This window comes from Gavialis gangeticus, unplaced genomic scaffold (assembly GCF_001723915.1).
Source record: "Gavialis gangeticus isolate Ggan-Ray unplaced genomic scaffold, GavGan_comp1, whole genome shotgun sequence".
Lineage (NCBI taxonomy): Eukaryota > Metazoa > Chordata > Crocodylia > Gavialidae > Gavialis > Gavialis gangeticus.
The window spans coordinates 114,629,633-114,638,417 of NW_017729022.1; the positions used below are offsets into that span (position 1 = coordinate 114,629,633).

The 8,785-nt window shown below is 46.5% G+C and overlaps 1 long non-coding RNA gene across 1 annotated transcript in view; it reads left to right on the top strand.

The window, feature by feature from the left end:
* Positions 1-8,518, top strand: part of LOC109297055 — a 13,632-nt gene extending 5,114 nt beyond the window's left edge. Inside the window, exons 2-3 of the long non-coding RNA XR_002097180.1 lie at positions 3,966-3,971; positions 8,408-8,518. This is a non-coding gene — a long non-coding RNA (uncharacterized LOC109297055). The remainder of the gene's footprint in view (positions 1-3,965; positions 3,972-8,407) is intronic.
* Positions 8,519-8,785: the final 267 nt, after the last annotated feature.

Below are 8,785 nucleotides of genomic sequence, written 5' to 3' on the forward strand. Positions count from 1 at the left end.
CCAGCAAGCAGGGATGTGGGCAGGAGCCTGGACTCTATCCCTTCTCTGGGAGTGGAGCCCTAAGCACAGAAGTTACACATAAACTGTTTTAAGGGATCAGAAACTGGCTTAAACCTGCAACAGAACAGAAGCTCAGTGCACATAAACCAGTTTCAAAATGGCTGAAACTGATTTAAGATAAACCTGGTTGAATGTAGTATCAGACTTAACTGATCTGGGTCAAGCCAGTTTATGCAACTTCTGTCCCTGACCCCTTCCTGGTTCAAGTTAAACCAGAGTATCCTAGCATCCCAGCATGCTCTGGAACCCTGGACTGTGCTGTCTGCTTCAGACAGCAGGGCTGACTCTGCCCCTCTGCTCTTTATCCAGGGACAAGGGGTAGGGGCATGGCCACACACCAGCCAGTATGGCCCCCTGAGGTGAAAGGAGCAGGATAGGGGTTTACTCCCCTCTCTCACCAGGGGACGGCAGCTGCGGTCTGCCTAGCTGGGGTGTAACAGCCTGTCAGGCAGGCTGAGGGTTGTGAGGCTGAGCCGGGTTGGCCCACAGGGGCTGCTGAGGGTGGATGCATAGGGGTCGGCCCAGGTTGGGCCTTGGGGGACGGCTCTTGGCTCAGTCTGGGGGGCACAGGCAGTGGCTACCCAAGCAGAAGGCTGCCCCGGACCAGCTTGGAGGTGCTGGTGAGCCTCCACTGAATACTCCTACTCCCCCTCCTATTTCTGCCCCTAATGCACCACTCTGGGTGGTGAGGTATGGGGTAGTTTTAGCCTAGCGGGTTGTGGAGATCCAGCTCCAGCTCTAGCTGCTTTCTACCCGCTCCCCCCGCAGGGGCTGCTCATTGTACCAGGCTGGTAGAGAAAGGCAGCCAGACCTGGAGCCAGAGCTATGTGCTCTGGGCTGAAGCAACCCTTCCCCCACCTCTCCCTCCCCCCAGCTTTGCTGCTGGAAGTGATACAGCAGGGGCAGGAGGGACAGTAGAAGTAGCTGCTGGAGGCAAGGAAAAGTTGCATGCTGGTTGGGCTCAGCAGGGCTTTTCTGCTGCCCTCACCTCCAGCTGTGGCTACTGCTCCTTCCCTCCCGTGTGCCTCTGGGCTGGGCAGGTGGAAGCTTTAGCCCCTCAGTGTCTGTCCAGTGCCTGGAGCTCTGGCTTGAGCTCCAGCAGCTTTCTGCCCGCTCCCCCTGCCCAGCTTGATGAGCAGCTCCCACAGGGGGCGGGGTGGGGAGGACAGAGGCAGGAGGAGCTGGAGCCAGACCTCCATGCACTGGGCACAAACCACAGTTAAAGCTTCCACCCGCGCAGTCTGTAGCCCCTACCCACAGCACAGCCACCCACCAGGAAGAGGCTTCCACTCCTAGGACACCATGACAGGGGCTACTACCACATCGCAGTCGCTATGCCCTTGCCGCTTCCGCAGCAGGGGCAGGGCCACAGCTGGAGGCTGGCCAGCATGGCCCCCTTAAGTGAGGGTGCAGTTTGGCAGAGGGGGCAGGGAGGGAGCTTATTCCACCACTCGCCCTGCACAGGGAGCGATCAGTGCAGTGGCAGTCGGGGCTGGCAGACCCTGGCTGCAGCTCCCTGGTGACAGAGTGGGGAATAAACCTCCTCCCTGCCCCCTCTGCCTTAGGGGGCCATGCCAGTCCACCTCTGGCCATTCCTGCACCCCTGACAGGGCAGACCCTGGTTAAGGTCCATGGGACAGAGAGAGGGGAATTAAACCCCTTCCCTGCCCAGTTCACTTGAGGCTATTGCTGGGGCTGGCCACACCCCCTCCCCTCCAACACACCTTCCTTGCAGCTGAGGGCTACTCTAGTGCCCCACGGCTTCTGGCCTAAGCCACTATAGGCATGTGCTTGAATTTTCCAAATGTCTATTCACTTGCAAATTGGCTCAATCTAGGCAAATTAGAGTAATCTGCAAAGATTGAATCAATTCAGACTCTGGCTTTTTGAATGTCTGTCCCTACTAGCCCTGAGGTTTAAACACAGCAAGAGAATAGCACCCAGGGAAGCATGCATCCCCCAGCTCTATGCTCTTGCTGCTTGGTGACTCCACTCCCAGCACAGAGCTACCGGAGTGTTACCTCAGCAACACAGACCCCAGAGAAGCATGCCTAGCCAGGCTTCATGCTCTCATCATAATTAGTGCAAGGCAGCCCGTTTCTTCCCTCTCCCTCTCCCTCCAGGAATGCAGGAGGCTAGGGAAAGGAGGCTAGGGCCATATCTCTCCCCACCGATTCTTCTGGCTCAGAGAGAACTGCCTGGATATGGGACAAAAGCTTAGCCATCTGAGGGGACGATCGCATGCCATGGGCCCAGATCAGGTCTCCTGGGGTCCTTGCAGCTGGCAGCATGGTGCCATGCATCTCTGGTCATACCTCCTAAGGGTGAGTAGGGGTGTTGGCTTGGGGCCAGTACCACCCCCTAAGCAGTATATGTTGGAAGGGTGGAAAGTTTGTCAAGGGTAGAGGGGCTGGGAGCTGTATATCCTGTGATGCTGAATGACTGTAACTTTGTCGTTTTATCTTTGTGGAGCAGACTAACAATACTCTAGCTTAAGCTAGGTAGAATGGTAGATGAGGAACCCAAGGTCAGATAAATGGTAGATAAGATTCATGGTGTCTTTTATAACACAACAGCCATGAACTTGTTATTAGTGGGCATCATCTATAAAAATGCCACTGTACATACACTGTCCATCAAGAACAGAAATGTAATTATTCCTAGTCCGTATGGTTTTATGGAGAATAGGTCATATTAAACCAAGTCTGATTTTGCTCAAGTCTGACAGACAGCAATATCAGTGCAGATTCAATAGATTGTGTAAGCTGTTTGACTTAGTAACACATAACAATAGCAATAAAGCTCACTTTACATTGAGTAAGACCTGGATAACTGGCTTACCTTAAGAAGTATCTATCAGGGGATATGCATTATCCAATAGGAAGAATTATAAGGGTTTTTCAGGGATCAATATTAGGTCAGATGCTACTCAACATTTTTACCAATGGTGTGGAAGTAAGCAATTACTGCCGGTTAAACTGAGGATGGAAAAGATGGCTCTATGATATGGATATAGAAATCTGGAATACTTGGCAATCGGGACCCATTCAAGTAAAGCACAAGTTCATTCAACCAAATGCAAAGTCATACAATGATGAAGAAAGAATGCAGGCTATGCATAAGCCCAGCTTCCTGGAATGCAGAGACTCCAGAGATGATTTGGAGGTCACAGTGAATGAGCAACTTCGTCTGAGCTGTCCCTGCAATGCTGTGGCCAAAAAAAGCTAATATGGTTCTTAGTGGTCTAAACAAGGCCCTAGCATTTTGGAAGCGAGGTGATTTTCTCTCTCTGCACACATAATGGGTGAGATCAATAATGGAATCCTGTATCCAGTTCTGGTGTCCATACATTCAAAAGGAACGTGGACATTCCTCTGATTTTGGATAAATTCAAGGGTCAAAAGGAGCTACGTTATGAGCAAATTGATAGATTGCTTATAAAATACCAAATCTCTTGACTGATGCGCTTTTAGCCATCTGACTCACACATACCTTATGTTGGTATACCTTAAGGTACACATAATAACCATTAAACCTTAAAAAACTATTTCATATCATCATAGAAAAGTAGGTCTCAGGAGGTATTCTAGTTCAAATTGCTGCTCAAGAAGGCTCATCCCTGACTAAACCATCCTGGACAAGTAACTGTCAATCCTATTCTAAAACAGTTGACGAACAACCCTCTCACACAACTACCAGGCACAATGTCCAAACCATCAAAAACTCAAACTTGCCACATAGAAAACAGGGGAATAAGACTGTGGTGTAACTAGAGTGGGGTGACCAGGGCAGCTGTCTTGGCTGCCAACTTGGGTAAGGGGGAGGAGGGGGCACAGAAAAATAAAAAATAAAAAGGCTGTGCCACAGCTGCACAATCACATCAGCAGTGCAGTGGCAACCAGAAGTTGTTGGTGTCTCTAGATATGGCAGCTGGCCTGGGTGCCTAGTCCGTCCGTACACTCTAGCACCAGAGTGCTGTCAGTGTCTTGCCACTGCAAGGCCAGGAAATAGCTGTTAAACATTCTCAAGAGCTTGAAGGAAGAAAAAAATGAGCCCTCCCCACCCTGCATTAGAGAGGAAGGCAGAACCATTCACTGTCCTCGCCAGTCTGACTGGTAAAATCCCTTCCTGATCCCAAATGTGGCAATTGGTTTGACTCTGAGCCGAAGAGCAAGAACTGCTAGCCAGGAGTCTCTAGGAATTTAAGCCCCAGTCAAAACCCCTACCATTAGCTGGAATCAATACCCACTGCTTCTGAGAAAGACAAATACTCCTGTTGATGCAGCCCAAAATAGCAGTCACTTTTTTGCAGCTACATCACATGACAAACTCATATTGAGTCCATGATCCACCCAGGTCTCAAACTCTCTCTCTGCAGTGCTGCTATCCAGCCAGTTATCACCCATTTTATATCTGCATTTTTTATAATTCTTTGCTAGGTGCAGCACCTTGCAATAATATGGCTATATATAAAGTACTACCAACCTGGGATATTCTCCAATAATAAAATTATGTTGCTGAGAAGAGGAAGAAATGTCAACGTACTGAGAAGAAAAACATGCACCTCAGTGACCAACTCTATCTCTGACCCCACATTCCTTGTCTTCAAGGATGTGCTTTGCTTCTTGCATATTCCCTGGACCATCACAGCCATAATTACACTATGGTTGTATCTACCTATGCACATTAAAGGCAAAGCAATAAACTCTGATGCATATCACGCCGGAGTTTATTGCTCCTGGGCACACTATTTACATGTGCATCTAGGACCGCAGCACATTGAGCTGGGGCAGAGCAGTCTTGGCTTCCATGGAGCCAGGGTTCAGCCTGCCATCCCAGAGCTGCTTCAGCCTGGTTTAACCTGCTGCAGAGGGGCTTGCTGGGACACAAGGGTGCTCTAGTGCAGGGCTAGCCAGCAGGCAGCCCCTGCACTGAAGCACCCTCATACCCTAGCTAGCTACATCAGAGTCTATACATACATTGCTGTGCACAGTAAATCTCCACAGCAGGACAGTACTTGCATTTACAATCACATGTACCTGTATTTACAAATATGAACCTGCTGAGGAATTTATTAATTTCCTGTGGCCTAATAGGGCCATATGTGTAGATACTGAGACACTTACTGAGGAGCCAATTGGTCCACTCCACAGTAAACATCTCATGTAAACACACCCTACAACACTACAGCCAAAATCCTTGACCGTTTACTTAATTTACTGTTGGATCATCAAAAGGGTCCAACTTCCCGCTGACAGGTGCAGAAAAAAAACCCAAAAACCAGCACTTTCTCTAAACAGGAAGAGTGTCAATTTGACTCAGCTCCCCAATATCTTTATAGATTGTGTGCTTCAGCTGGGCTTTCCGGCACTTTTATCTAATAGTTGATTCAATCAGCTATTAGATAAAAGTGCCAAAAAGCCACGCTGAAGTGTGCATCTATACAGACATTGGGCAAGCCGGGTCAAACCGATGTGATACTACTTCTGGTTATGCACTACGCTCGATATACAGGGGCACGCCAAGCTGAAAGTAAAGCACTGGATTTTTTTCACGTTTATTAGCAGCCTCATGTCCAACTTCCTTACGTCCTTTGAAAAATCCTAGCCTGAGTCATTTAATTGAAACTGTGATAATTTACAGAGGCTAAAAAGGCAGCAACCATTAATTTCCTTATCATTATTAATGTAAATTTATAAACTCGATTTTTTCCTCCCACCCCTCTGAGAGAGATCAAGACTGTGCCATATACACACACCAATTCCCCACAAATATTTAAAATACTTATCCAGTGGCAGGTATTTTCCATATTACTGTCAGCAACATGTGTATACAAAATCCTTCTTTCTTAAAAAAAAAGAAATAGAAAGTACTGGTCAGGCTAAGTGTGAACAATTTGTCACGTAAAATTAGTCCAATTTATGTTTACAGATTCTTTTCCAGCAGCTGCTAATATCTGCCAATATTACTTTGTTTGTTAAATCACTCACCAATTTTTTTACTTAGATCAACTTTAGACCTAGGGACAGCTTGCAAACTATTCATGTCAGTCACCTGTTTGTGATCTGTAATCAGCTCGCTGTTTGTTATCTGTAGTCTCTGACTGTCACTTCGATCACATTGTAGTGCCTTTAGTCATTGACAGATGATTGGATTTTAAAAGCAGTCAATGATGGCCAATCTGTTCTCTGTGGGGAACAGAACTAGGTCAGTGCTCAGTGCTTTGGAAAATCCTTCTAAGAGAGAGCAGGCATTTCACAAATATGCATTAACAAATGTGGAATAGTGGACAACAAGCATTCCAGTGAGGGTCATACTTTCCAGATCCTACATTTTTATTAAAAAAATCATTTGTACTAAAATTTTCAGGACTCAGTGACATATTCAGCAGCCAAATGGTGGTACAGAGAGTACCCAGGGACAATGAATAACATGACCCGTGAAGATAAATGCAAAGCAAATGAACAAGTCACATTGCACCTATACATATGCAGGGAGGCTGCTCTGACACACTGTAATTACAGTGCATTGGAACAGTCTTGATTATCTGAGTCTGCTGGAGTGTGGTAATTACTGTGCTCCAGCAGACTTCAGTATCAGATCTATCAGTGTCCCCGCGCTGAAAAATGGTGGCAGGAGCAATTGAACTAAAGCTCGTGTGATGAGCCTCCATTTTTCAGTGCAGGGATGCTGATACATGTGACGCTCTGACTTTTTTAATTAGAGTGGCTCTTGGAGAGTGTGTATAAATGCCCATTTTGTATTAAAACAGGAATTTGCTTTACTGGTTAAGAGACATCTTCAAAGAATCTCTAGTTTCAGCCAAGCCAGCCAATTCAAGTCCACCTTTGACATAGTGACCTCTGTTTATATGTTCTGTTCTTAGAGTGGTCACAACAGGTTTCACTGTCCAGAATAGGAAGGTAGCAATTGGAAAGGGTGGGCAGGGAGGAAAGATGCATGCAAAATTAGATATGACCAGAAGGTGGCACTGTATATTCATAGTTTTTCAACTGTGCAGGGGGTGGAAATAAAATTGCTTTTTAGAGTACAATCTTACCTAAGCCCAAATAATAAAAAGCAATGCAAATATGCAAATACCTGGTCATTCAAGAAATGTAAAAGCAATAGTCTCCTACCGTGGTACAAATACATGAGATGTGTAGCCAGGGTACACCCAGTGGTCTGAACTGTCCACCATTGGAAGGGATGGTGGTCAGGCAAGAGTGCTGAGAGAGAGGCCTGGCCCCTGGGAGCAGTTCCCTATACTCTCTACAGAGCCAGGCTGAGACAAAGTGCTCAACTATATACAAATTTATTGCTACAATAAATAAATATGAATAAGAAACATTACATATTTACTGTAAAATTAGTATGTGACACCTTATACAATAACCTGCAATCAACATATTGCACCACTTCAAGGGACTGCAAAAACATGAACCAGGTGATTCACAGCATATGCAGTAATTAATCCCCTTGCACAGAATAATCATTAACACTTTGGAACAGGTAAATCAAGGCATCAACACAATAAACACATATGAGCATCATCTTAGATAAATCCAGATAGGTTGAGGTAGCAATGCCATAGACATACACAGGCAACCATACAGGTAAGTTCAGATCATAGACAATAGACATATATAGGCAATGAAGACAAATAAACCCATATAAACCGCCTTAAGGAGTACCCATAACTATATTAACCTCTACACCCCTGTTAACTATATTAACCTCTGCGCACTGTGGGGCCCGAGCAGCCTTGAGCTGCTCCCAGGGCCATCTCTCCATGCGTCAATCCACGCACTGCCTACCTAGCCGCTTACTGGGTTCACAGGCTCAAGCTGCCTTGAGTGGCTCCCAGAGCCTAAGCATCATGCACCAATCCACACACCATAGAGGCTCAGGTGGAGTCCCGAGGACAGTCATCTCTGGAGCTCCTGTCTTCCTGCCATCCCTCACTGCATCTCTCCCTCCCAGCATGCTGAGTACACTCTCCTTATATACGCTTCAGGGGCTCCACCCCCAAAGCTCTCCAGACCTGGCAGGGCACAGTCTCTAACGAAGTCCAGACTGCTCCTTGCCCCCTCCCTTTGGGGAATGGGCGTGGCCTTGTTTACCTTGGCTTGCTACTGACTGGTGGATGGGCTCCACCAACTGGGATTGCAGAATCTCAAGCCCAGGACACATCCAGAGCTCAAAAGGTAAGTCTGTTACAGATGTATTAATGAAAGAATATACTATTTACAAGACTATTTCCCAGACGATAAATAACCCAAATTCCTCTGACAGGACCAACGTACAGTGTCTGCAATTATGAATCTGAAGTAGAACCAAAGTATAGCCCAGGTAACTCAGATATATACTCCCCTTCTACGATTGGAGGGGATTGTTAGCTGGCAGGTGTGCTGTGGGGAAACTGCAGACCGCTCAGTTTCCCTCCGTCCCTATAGAACCAGGCCAGGGCAGTCAGGGGACTTAGCTATATACACATGTATTTACATTAACTTATCACAAGGAAAAGGAACATGGATATAAACATATGTACTATATATCTATATCTATATCTACATAAATAATATAAAGAATACCCTCTGGGTAAATGCCATAAAACCTTATACCACTGCTCCAGATACAGGTAAGTCACAGGTAAGTATCTGATCTGAAACAGATAACCCCCAAAATAAACATAGATAGCCAACAGATAAACTATAGATAAGTA